The 10730-nt window shown below is 42.8% G+C and overlaps 1 protein-coding gene and 1 pseudogene across 2 annotated transcripts in view; one reads left to right on the forward strand and one right to left on the reverse strand.

Annotated features, from left to right (window-relative positions):
• The window catches only part of CHN2 (chimerin 2), a 274342-nt gene that overhangs the window by 31423 nt on the left and 232189 nt on the right, over positions 1 to 10730 (forward strand). The gene's annotated exons all lie outside the window — the stretch shown is intronic.
• On the reverse strand, positions 2131 to 3167 carry LOC105293195 (annotated as a pseudogene).

Consider the following 10730-nt stretch of genomic DNA (forward strand, 5'->3'; position numbering starts at 1 on the left):
CTTTGCCAGAATTACTTTGATTTTGGAGTCTGTCTTTGAAGATACCCTCTGCTGCCTTTTCTCATCACCATTGGGTGTTAACATGAAATTCTTCTCTTAGAATCATTAATAAAAATGTTAAGCAACAGAAACAAAGAGATATCTCCTTAAAAACAACATAGTCTCAAGAAAGCACGAAGACAGCATGGGGCACTGCTACGGAAATATTAACCATCATTCCTGCACTTTTGGTGATGGATGTTTTCCAGCTTACTTATTTTAGCATTTCAGATGTTTCTTTGGAGACCAAATTATAGCTCGGATACTATCAGTAACACTTTAAATTATCGGTTGCAGTGTTTAAGGGCGATGTAGGCAACTCCTTAAACATTCTGCATTTTTAGTTAAGTTTAACAGTGTTTCCTTTTTTAGCTGTGTGTTGCTTGTCGTTCACCTTTTATGATGGTGCACAATCGTGATCCTCAGATACACAGGTCATCTTTCTGACTGAGTTTCTCGTGTGTCTACAGGTTACTGCAGTTTAAGGATTTGTTTTTATTCCTAATAATACTAGTAATCATTCGAAGCGTAAACCACTTTCCCTTACACAAACAGCAGTAACTTTTCCCTCCAGTGTCTTTTTCTGAATCATAATTCCTAGTGATCGTGTAAGGAGCAGAAAATTCACCCTTCGACTGCTGAGACCCCGGGCTGTGGTTGAGAAAGAACAGTGAGAAGGTTCGTCTTTGGTTTGTAAACAGATTTGTAAACCTAGGATATTTTATGAGGACATCACTGGACAGAATAGATCAGGACCTTGCTGTCATTTTTATAGTCAGAATTAGAGTGAGATGGTACTTTAAAATAGGAATTTCTCTTTTTGGACCCTTTCTTCCAGGCTTCCTTTAAAAGCTACTTAAAAAAAAAAAAAATCTTTTGTACTTCCCTAACCTTTTCACTAGTTTAGTGGTCAGCTCTTATTCTCATTTTGTCGGATTTCTTCTCATCCTTTCATGTGTCCAGCCAGGAAGCATTTCTCAATCACTCTCTCTCTCAGCATCACAGCTGCTTTCTTCCTTTGAGAAACAATATACTCTAGCTCTCCGTTTTGTTGTTGTTGTTGTTGTTGTTTTGCTACAGAATTACATTCAACAGATACAATTTTCATGTCTAAGAAGCAGTCACCCTTAAATTTTGCAAACTTAATTTCATTCTGCTAGTTTCAGACCTGCAAACAACATGGGTGACCTGATATTTATTTCCATCTGAGACCAGAGGCACATCTTTTTCATAATCTTGGGAGTTGGCTGAGGCCATTCCTTTCCATCTGAGCCGACTGTGTATCCCTGTGATGTGAACTCACATATTTTAGAGTTGTCGAACGTCCCTTGAATACAAGATGCCATTAAACTTTGCAGTCTTCTTTCTAAATTGTTATTTATACACCCTATAAAAACTTCAGTTATTTTTATGACAGACATTATTTTAAAGGAACAGTGGTGACAATGACTACTCATTGATTACTTTCATCAAATTGCCCTCATCTATCTATAATATGGTCCTATCTTTTTAACATTCCTTATTATGACTTGTTTAATTTCCATTATCCTTTTTTGCTTGATTTTATTATTTCTACACTTTCTATTGTTTTTGTTTACCCAGTTAATGCTGTTTTTTTCTTTAATTTTTCTCAGTGTCACATTAAAGAAGAAACTAATCATGGAGGTTTTCAGAGCTTGGGTCCCAGAGGCTTGAGTGCCCGTGTTTAAACCCCACGCTACCACCAAACTAATTGTCTGATCTGGGCAAGAAACACTGTCTCTCTCTGCTTCAGTTACCTTTTCTCTAAAATGCTGGTAGTAATATTACCTAACTTCTTGGGTGGTTGCAAGATTAAATTAAATGAGTTAAGTCATACAATTTGTTTAGAAAAAAAGCCTGGCAGATAGTAAATGCTCAACAAGGCAGCTTTTTTTTTTTTTTTTCCAAGTGTACCATCTGCTTTATTCACACAGAGAAAATGCTCAATAATAACAGCTTCATCCCATACCTCCCTCCTACCCAAACATATTACCCCCAACAACCCTTGCCCCAAGATATTTTCCTGTGTCTGTCATTTCAAGGTACTTTTAGAACCAAACACAAAGACATTTAGATTTGGTCTCTGATAAGTTGATTACCTTCGGAGTCCTGGGTAAAGAGCAAATCAGGCTGCAGATTTAACTGAATGGGCCTATCCTGGCACTGAGCCCAAAGGCTGTCAGGAAACTGCCCTCAGCCTTCATTCTGATTGTTGGTTACGTCTCGGAAAGGAGCGCTAGGGTTGTGGGCAATGACCTTGAGAATCTTCAGTGAAAACCTGACTCCAGGAGTCCTTGTCATTCTTTTCACTGTCCCAAGAAAACACAGGAGCAGCACAAGAGCTTTGTTTCACTGTTTCTGTGTTTTCTCCACCCCAGAAATCCCTGTATGTTTGCAAGGGGGCAGGGGCCTGCCTATTTTCTTTGGCCAACAACTTCTCCAATTTAGTCTTGTCCAAGGACTGATGGCCCTTGCCCCCAAGTGGTTTATTGCGTCTCTCCATACCCTGGCAACTCTTTTTCTTAGATCCATGAAGCCATTCCCTTTTCCAGGAAGAATCCTCTCTCTCTCTTTGGTCCAGCAAGCACGAACTTCCAAGTCCTGGGTGAAGGAACAAGCCATTGAGTCTTGGCTCTCTCCAGCCCAGGCTAAGGTATCCGACTGGAACAAAGACAGCACAGTCAAAAATGAGGTTCCCATTCTGTGGCGTCCAGAAGCCTGGAGGGACTGAGGAGAAAGTCCAGCTTCCTGGATGTCTGCAAGGGTTGAAGTGGCTAAAGGGGGTGCCACGCAATCATCCCCCAAGCCTTGGATTAGAAGGTCTAGCTGTGTTGCATCTTTCTTAGACTCTCTGTTGGTCTGACTTTCTGTATGAGATGAAATACTCCTCTGATCACCACCATTTGTCTTTCTTGGCTCTGAGGTGAAGAAGGAGGTAATGCTGGTCTGCCGAACGCTTGCAGGTAGCAAGAGAACTTAACCTCTCTCTCTCCAGGCAAGGGCGTTGGCATTTTGGTGCCTGACTTCATTAAATATGTCTCCTCTGCCGACGTTCGGATCTCGCACAAGGCTATTATCATCTTCTTTGTTGTTGTCTCCTGAAGCATAAGGACTGTGTGGAAAGCAATCTACCTTCAAAATCCCTTACAGAACCTCGTAATAAAGGCGGGTGCTCAAGGAATGTGTTAAGTAGCAGTAGTGAGCAGAATAATGTCCCCCCCACTCCAAGATGTCCACATCCTCATCTCTAGAACCTGTGAATATGTCGTATTACACGGCAAGGGACCCTTGAGGTTGCTGGCAGCCTGTAGAAGCTGGAAAAGACGAGGAAATGGATTCTCTCTTCCTAGAATCTCCAGAAGAAACACATCCCTGCCAACATTTTTGTTTTAGTCCCGTGAGACCCATTTTAGGCTTCAGAGCTTCAGAACTGTCGTGTAATAAATTTGTGTCATTTTAAGCCACCAAGTATTGGTAATTTGTTAGAGCAGCAATGGGAAGCTAATGTAGTGACCAGCTGACTAAATTAACATTAATTGTTTGAGACAATGACACCAAAGAAAGAAACGAATGTCAGAAATTGTACATTAACAAGGCGTTTCGGTGGGGACCATTTCCTAAAGCAGTGGATCCTCAACCTTCCCTAATCAGACTTACTGCTTTAAAACAACTCAGATGCACAGAAACATGGTTTTACATAAAGTTAAATGGGGCCCCCAAACCACACTGAAGGCACCCACCGACCCAGTTATAACGCTAGGTTCGCACAGGATTTGTTAAGACAAGCCAATGACAAGGTTTCAATGATGAGCCTCGGAGCATACGATAATTCAGAGATTCGGGCTGTCTTTTTAGTTCAATCGAGATTTTAGAATCTTATCTTCTGTTTCTCAATCTGCTGTGGCAATGTTATGTCCTAAGTCACATGACCTTTCTGTACTCATAGTCTCCATTTTTAGGGAAGATTTATCATCACGTTAGAGCGATGGTTACTCTCAACAGGCGTTATTTCCAAGGTCTCGCTTGCTTCACAGCAGTGAACACAGATTTATCTCTGTATCATAGGAAGTACTAAAGTTCACAGGAGATAGCATAGGTGCTCTGTCTGCTGGTATGATTTTATTCATTCATTCATTCCGTAGGTTTTGATCCAAGGCCAACTAAATTCCAGACATGGTACTAAGGATGAGGGATGCCAATGATAGAGAGGTTGGGTGTGGACCCCGTTCTCCAGAGGCTTACAATCTTATCTTTGTTAGAAAGTAAATACCCCATGGAGGTGTGGATTACATGTCACAGCCACTGTGTACTTACTTCATAATAAATGAGTTGATCAGATCTTGTCTTGAAAATGAGCTTCCGCTGGAAGAGGACAGGATGGTAGAATACAATGAGAGCCTGGGAGGAAGAGCAGGATTTCGGTGAAAAGATAAGAAAGGGTAATAAGAGCAATATGGGGCCAGGGACTAATACCTTCACTCATCTTGGATTTCTCTTCCGATGAATCAAGACTATTCATTAAAAGTCCCCATAAAGAGTGTCTAAGTGATAGGATGTGGGATGACCACAGGAGGTCATTGTGACCTGCTCAGACCTGGTTGGAAGCCTATCTCTGTGACTCAGTGACTACTCGGGCTGCGCCTAGTGTGTCTGGCACTTCTTGTAGTCAGTCCTCTGCGTGGAGCTAGCCATGGCCGTTTGCAAGGCTGCTCCTTTGTAGATGATTAAGAGCTGACGCTAAATGAGCTACGATTTTGCAAACAACTTCCACGTCTTCTACACTAGCCCGGTTGCTGGAACACCTAGGACATTCTGAACAAAGCCTGGCTGGAGGAATAGATGTGGGGGTGAAAAAGAGACGTGTATTCATTTCCTATTTCTGCTATAACAAATTACAACAAATCTAGTGGCTTAAAGCAACACAAATTTCCTATCTTATAGTTCACGGTGTTCATAATTCCAAAACAGGTTGGCAGAGCTGCCTTGCTTCCGAAGGCCCTAAGGTAGAATCTATTTTCTTGCCTTTATCAGCTTCTAGAAGTTGCCTTCATTCCTCGACGCGTGGCCCCTGCGTCCCTCTGCCTCTGACTTCATGCTCACACTTCTCTCTCTCCGTCCTATCTCCCTCTAATAAGAACTCCAATGATTTTACTGGGCCCACCTCTAATCTAGGATAATCTTCCCACCTCAGAATCCTTAATTTCATCAGACCTGCAAAGTCCCTTCTGTCATCTAAAGTACCATATTCACAGGTCCTAGGAATTAGGATATGGACATCTTTGGGGCCATTATTCTGCCTACCACAAGGTGTCAAGGATGACAGTACCAAACACAGCCAAAGTGCTTTGCTAAAGACCTTCCAACCAACACCTCAGCCTCATCCAGTTTTGGAGCCAGATAAATCTTTATAACCCCAAGAAAGCCCATTGTCCATTTTCCAACATAATGTACGTGACATAAAGTGTTTTAATGTGATTAGAATTAGCAATGTCTTATCTCACAATTGGCTCAGTGGGGAAAGTTGGTGGAAAACAGCAGATTTCCAGGCTCCGTGCCTTTGCCTTTGCAGGTCTATAAATTCCTCATCAGATTCCTGGCTGTTTCAGTCACGCCTCATCCCACTGCCTTTTAGCATGTGTTTCATAGCGCATTTTTAAACAGATAGGACATACCTTTTTAACATGTGTTTATCTAAAGCTGTTACGAAGATTTCAACTTTGTGTTCTCATAGTTAGGTGTCATTACGAAGCTTTATGTTTTGATCCAGATAACTTCAAAAGTCTAGTGGAAAAGAGAAAGGGGGAAAAAAAAAGCATCGCAATGGATCGGGAGCCTTTGCCAACAACTTTCCTGGGTTCTTGTCTAATTTTTCTACTCCGGGCTAAAGCGGAGAGGAGAACAGTTCTCATGGCTGAGTCTGGACACAGGAGATCAGCTGTGAGCCAGGAGATTAGATGATGGGACTGGAAGCCTCAGGACCAGATAGCAGAGGTTCCAAAGCCAGAGAAGCAGAAGAGGCACAAAGGAGGCCAGTGGGACAAAAGGAGCTGAATAAAGTGGGGTGCAGAGTGGACACGTCCTGTGTGTGAAAAATTCTAGCCACGGTGTCTTTGGTATATGATTCCAAGAGGCCTGGGTAGGATCTAAAAGGAACAGGGTGCGCTTTCAACTGTGCGGCACAGTGTTGCGCATGTGGCGTAAGCTGCTGTCAGTCCAGCATTCGAACCTCTGTCACTCACATTTTGACATCCATCCTTTTTAAAACGGAAGCTTTAAGCCTCGCATGTCTATCATCCCTGAATTGAGTGTTGTCGGGCAGACTACTAAATATTTTTTCCATTGGGAATGATCGTATGAAAGTGTGATCTTAAAATACAGACTATATCTAAATTCATTTATGTAACAAATATTTATTGATCATCCGGTGTTTATTAGCCTATGTGCCAAGGATTCTTCTAGGCACTGAAGATACAGTATTTAACAAAATACACTGCATTTGTCTTCGAGGAGCTTTTATTCTAGCTGGGAGTGACAGACAACAAACAAAAATACATAAAACTTAAACAAGGAAAGCTAGGGCAAGAATGGGGATGTAAGGTATTGAGAAGGATTGAATTGAGAGAGGGTGATCAAGGAGGGGCTTCCTGAGATGGGGACATTTCAGTAAATCTGAAGGAAATGAGGGGGATGGTTAGTGGACATCTGCAGGAGAAGAACACCCCAGATGAGGGAACGGCAAGTGCAAAGACCCTGGAGCAGGAATGTGCCTGGAGCAGGAATGTGCCTGGAGCAGTCAGAGAATGCAAGAAGGCCAGCGTGGCTGGAGTCGCGTGAACGGTGGGGGAGGAGCAGTGAGAGACGAAGGTGGCTTGTGTGAGCGGAGGGCGGTGCACAGGTCAGGGGAGCGGCTTGTAGGTCTCAGCAGGGGCTCTGGCACTCTGCGAGTGGGAAATCGTTGGAAGGCACCGAGCAGAGCGATGACGTGACCCGGCTTTCATTTTCACAGGCTCGTTCTGGCATCTACGTCGAGAATGGACTTCAGGGTCTGTGGGCAGAATCAGGGGCAACATTTCGGAGGCGATTCCAATAATCTTGAGGAAAGGGTTGGGCTGGGCCAGAGCGATGGCAGTGGGCTGCTGACACAGGGTTGAGATCTGGAGATATTTTGAAGGTGGAGCTTTGTTGATGGACTCGACGTGGCAGTGAAATAAGGTGGAGTCGGGGGTGCCATCAAAGTCGATGGTCTGAGCAGCCGGAAGAATAAATGGAGGAACATTAGCTATGATAGAAAAGATGACCGGAAGAGCAGGTTTTGGGGGAACCATCAATGGTTCAATTTGGGCGTACTCAGTTTAATATATTCATTAGACATGTCAAGTTAGGCAGTTGGATATATGGGTCTAGAATTCAGAGAAAAGAGGTCCTGGCTGAAGCTATGAATTTAAATGCACACACTTACCATAAAGCTGTCAGCTCTGGTCTCCACGGTCACACTTCCTAAAAACCTTTAATTCTAGCCTCCACTTGTCACTGCTCTTCACAGCACACCCCTACCTTGGCCTAAGTAACTAAGATCCTTATATAAAGCTCTTGCCCCTTGCTTCTGAACTTCTTCCCATATTCTGGTCTGATTCCTCCGCTTCCCATCTCCTTCCAGCAATGCTTGGATTCCCTTCCTGAGCCTAGTCCTGAGGTTGCAAACTCAGTTTGCACAGTGCCCCCGGCAGTTAAAGTGATCCGGAAAAGTGAGGAATGTGGTGAACTGCAAAACACATGCCCCACCTACAGAGGGCAGCACTGTTCTGCTCCCACCTGATGCTCCTACCACAGAGGGCATCCATTGTTGCCAGTTCTTCTAAAAAGTAAGCTAGAAATCTAGATTTTTAAAATGTGCAGCCTCCCGAGTTTTAAACATTGGCAGCTAACGCACATTTTCAAGACTCTGTCGGCCAAATAAAATATATCTGGGGACCAAATCCAGTCCACAGGCAGCCAGCCTTTTACCACTGTGGAGCCTGTTGGACAGGCCGCCTGGCTGGGTTTGGGGTTTGGCTCCTGGACAGAACCTCTTGGATTGTCCACTTTGGTTTCCCTAGTGCAGGCAGAGGGCAGGAACCGCCCACCCCAGGGAGGTTTCCAAGGCACGTTGTTCCCTGAGCCCAGCTCCTCAGAGCCCTGCTTTTCTGGAAAGATGACGAGACACCTTCCCCAGAACCTCACTGAAGAATATGTTGTGTCCTGTTCTCTTTCATCCCCTTGTCTTCCCATGTTGTATCTCACTTCAGAAGCAGAGCGAGTATTGATTCATTTCGTAGGTGAGACAGGTAGAGACTATTAAATCAGCACCTCTGTCTCAAATGCTTGATGGTAAAAAATAAAAAAAATTGCAAAATAGCAGCTAAATGACAATCTGAGGGAGAGAGTTAATCTTAGGGCAGATAGAAGGAACTGTATGTTTTTTCAACAATTATATGTTGAATACTTGCTAGATACCAGTTCTCTTACTATGTGATGTGTGTGCAGAAAAAGACTAAAACACAGTCTGCTCCTAAGAGAGCCACAGCCCAGTGGAGGAGACGAATGTGGAAAGAAGCAAACGGTAGCAGCGTGAAAAGAGCAGCAGGAGATGCCACGAGCAAAGACCAAAGGTGGAGGGAGAGACGAAAAAGTTTTCTTGGAGGCGGTGATAGTGGGCCGGTTTTGACAAATGAAGAGGTGGATGTTTAGAGGAAAGCATTCTAGAAAAATAAATAACGCGTAAGGTTTCAGAGGTAAGGAGCGACTTGGAATAGTTAAAGAACTCTAGTCATTGTGAGAGCTTAAAGCGTGATGGAAAGGACACGGCCAGGTATGAGGACGCAGGGTGGGTGCCAGGGGCCAGGTCCGGCAGAGCCTTGTCCAAGAGGAAGAAGAGGGACCAGCGATTTCCTGTCTTCACTGGAAGGCTGCCGTGGCAAGTTTGATCTTGGTTGCGAGGCAAAGAACAAAAATTCCATTTCTTCTTCCGAAATGTATACCGAGAGCTACCATCAGTCTGAGGCCACTTTGAAAGAAAGCTAGAAATAATCTTCATGAATTCCCTCGAGACCTCATGCCATTCCTATAAGCCATGGAACATAGTAATAATCTCAAGCTCTTATTTGGTGTTTACTCTGCAAGGCATTGTCCCAAGGGCTCTGTATACGAATACATTCATATAACTCACTGAATTCTCAAAACCTCCCTATGATGTACTTGGTTCCGACGTAGTAAAGTGACTTGTCCAAGATCATACAGCTTGGGAGTGACGGAGCAGGCGTGGGACCCAGGCAGGCTGCCTCTAGAGTCCCTGCTCTTGACTGTCCTTTTGCCACACTCTGTCTGCCATGTCATGGTCATTCTCACCAGAGGCTTTGGAAGACCCCATAAGATATCAAATATCCAGCAACCAGAGAAGAGACGGGGCTGCTGTATTTGTATCAAACCATTTCTTTGGCATGGTTGGCAGTAACACTTGTAAATGCAAATGGTCAGAGACTCTGCCTTCATTCAGAGGGCACTGGGAACTACATTTCTAATTATGGCTGCACGCTGTACATTGCTGGTTTTGATGTCACTACCACGTTGATATGAAATAATGCAGCCTGTGGCCGTATCTTTCAAGGCAGTTAGCTATCTGTCTTGGTGGAAACAGAATAGATCTCTCAGTACTTTAGATAATTTTTTCCTCAAGAACTCTGGAGGACTGGGTTCAGGGGGGAAGACCCTTTAAACGGAATAAGTATCCATTATGTTCAGAAAGCATTTCTCTTTGATGCTTATTGTGCATTAGTTAAGAACCTTCTTGGATGAAGAGCAGCACAAGTTTAAATGCTGAAATCCGAAAGTGAGATTCTTTGATTGTTATCTGGAAAAATCTGCAGCATTGACTCTTCTTCATAAAAAAAGGAAAGAAAAGCGAAAGAATCAGATGATGGTATTTCTGTGAGGAAAGCAGTAATTATAGTTTTCAGGGTGAATGCTTGTCTTTTTAAATCACGACAACCTTTTTTTCTGGAAACGAATTTCAAACCTTCCACACATGTTAAAAATGTTCCCATGCGCAGGGAAATAAATTCATTTTTCATTAATGACTCTATTGTTTATATATAATCAACAAATAAGCCTTGAAATAAATATCAGTGAAAGATATTTGTAAAAATTTTAAATAGCCATATTTTCTGTTTTCCGTGAGGTAGCCTAGTTATTTTGGAATTCCATTGTAATATAATCAGTTAATTATGACATTTTAAAAATATGGTAAGAGGAGGAAATTACTTTTCAGAAAACGGAACTTTTTTTTTTTTCATGCTGTGGAGAAACACAAAGAACAGAACAAGCAACCTTTTAAAACTATGCTGCTGATTTTCTTATGTCTCATTTTGCATAGAACAAATCCCATTTCTAGCATTTTCCATCAGCTTGAGATATTGCCATCTCCCTAATGCAGGTGCATTTCACTTTGGGTCACAGGTATAATCCTGCACAGTTATGTACAAATCAGAGTTTCCTAAGTTGAATCATTTAAAATGCACTCACATGAAAATAACTCCTCATCTGAAAGAGGTTCTAGGGGGAGTCTTTTTGGGAAATGAATAAAACATTTTATGTGAAAATATATCTTAATTTCTCTGTCTTTAAAATTTAGATTT

This window comes from Pteropus vampyrus, unplaced genomic scaffold (assembly GCF_000151845.1).
Source record: "Pteropus vampyrus isolate Shadow unplaced genomic scaffold, Pvam_2.0 Scaffold69, whole genome shotgun sequence".
NCBI classification, from domain to species: Eukaryota; Metazoa; Chordata; class Mammalia; order Chiroptera; family Pteropodidae; genus Pteropus; species Pteropus vampyrus.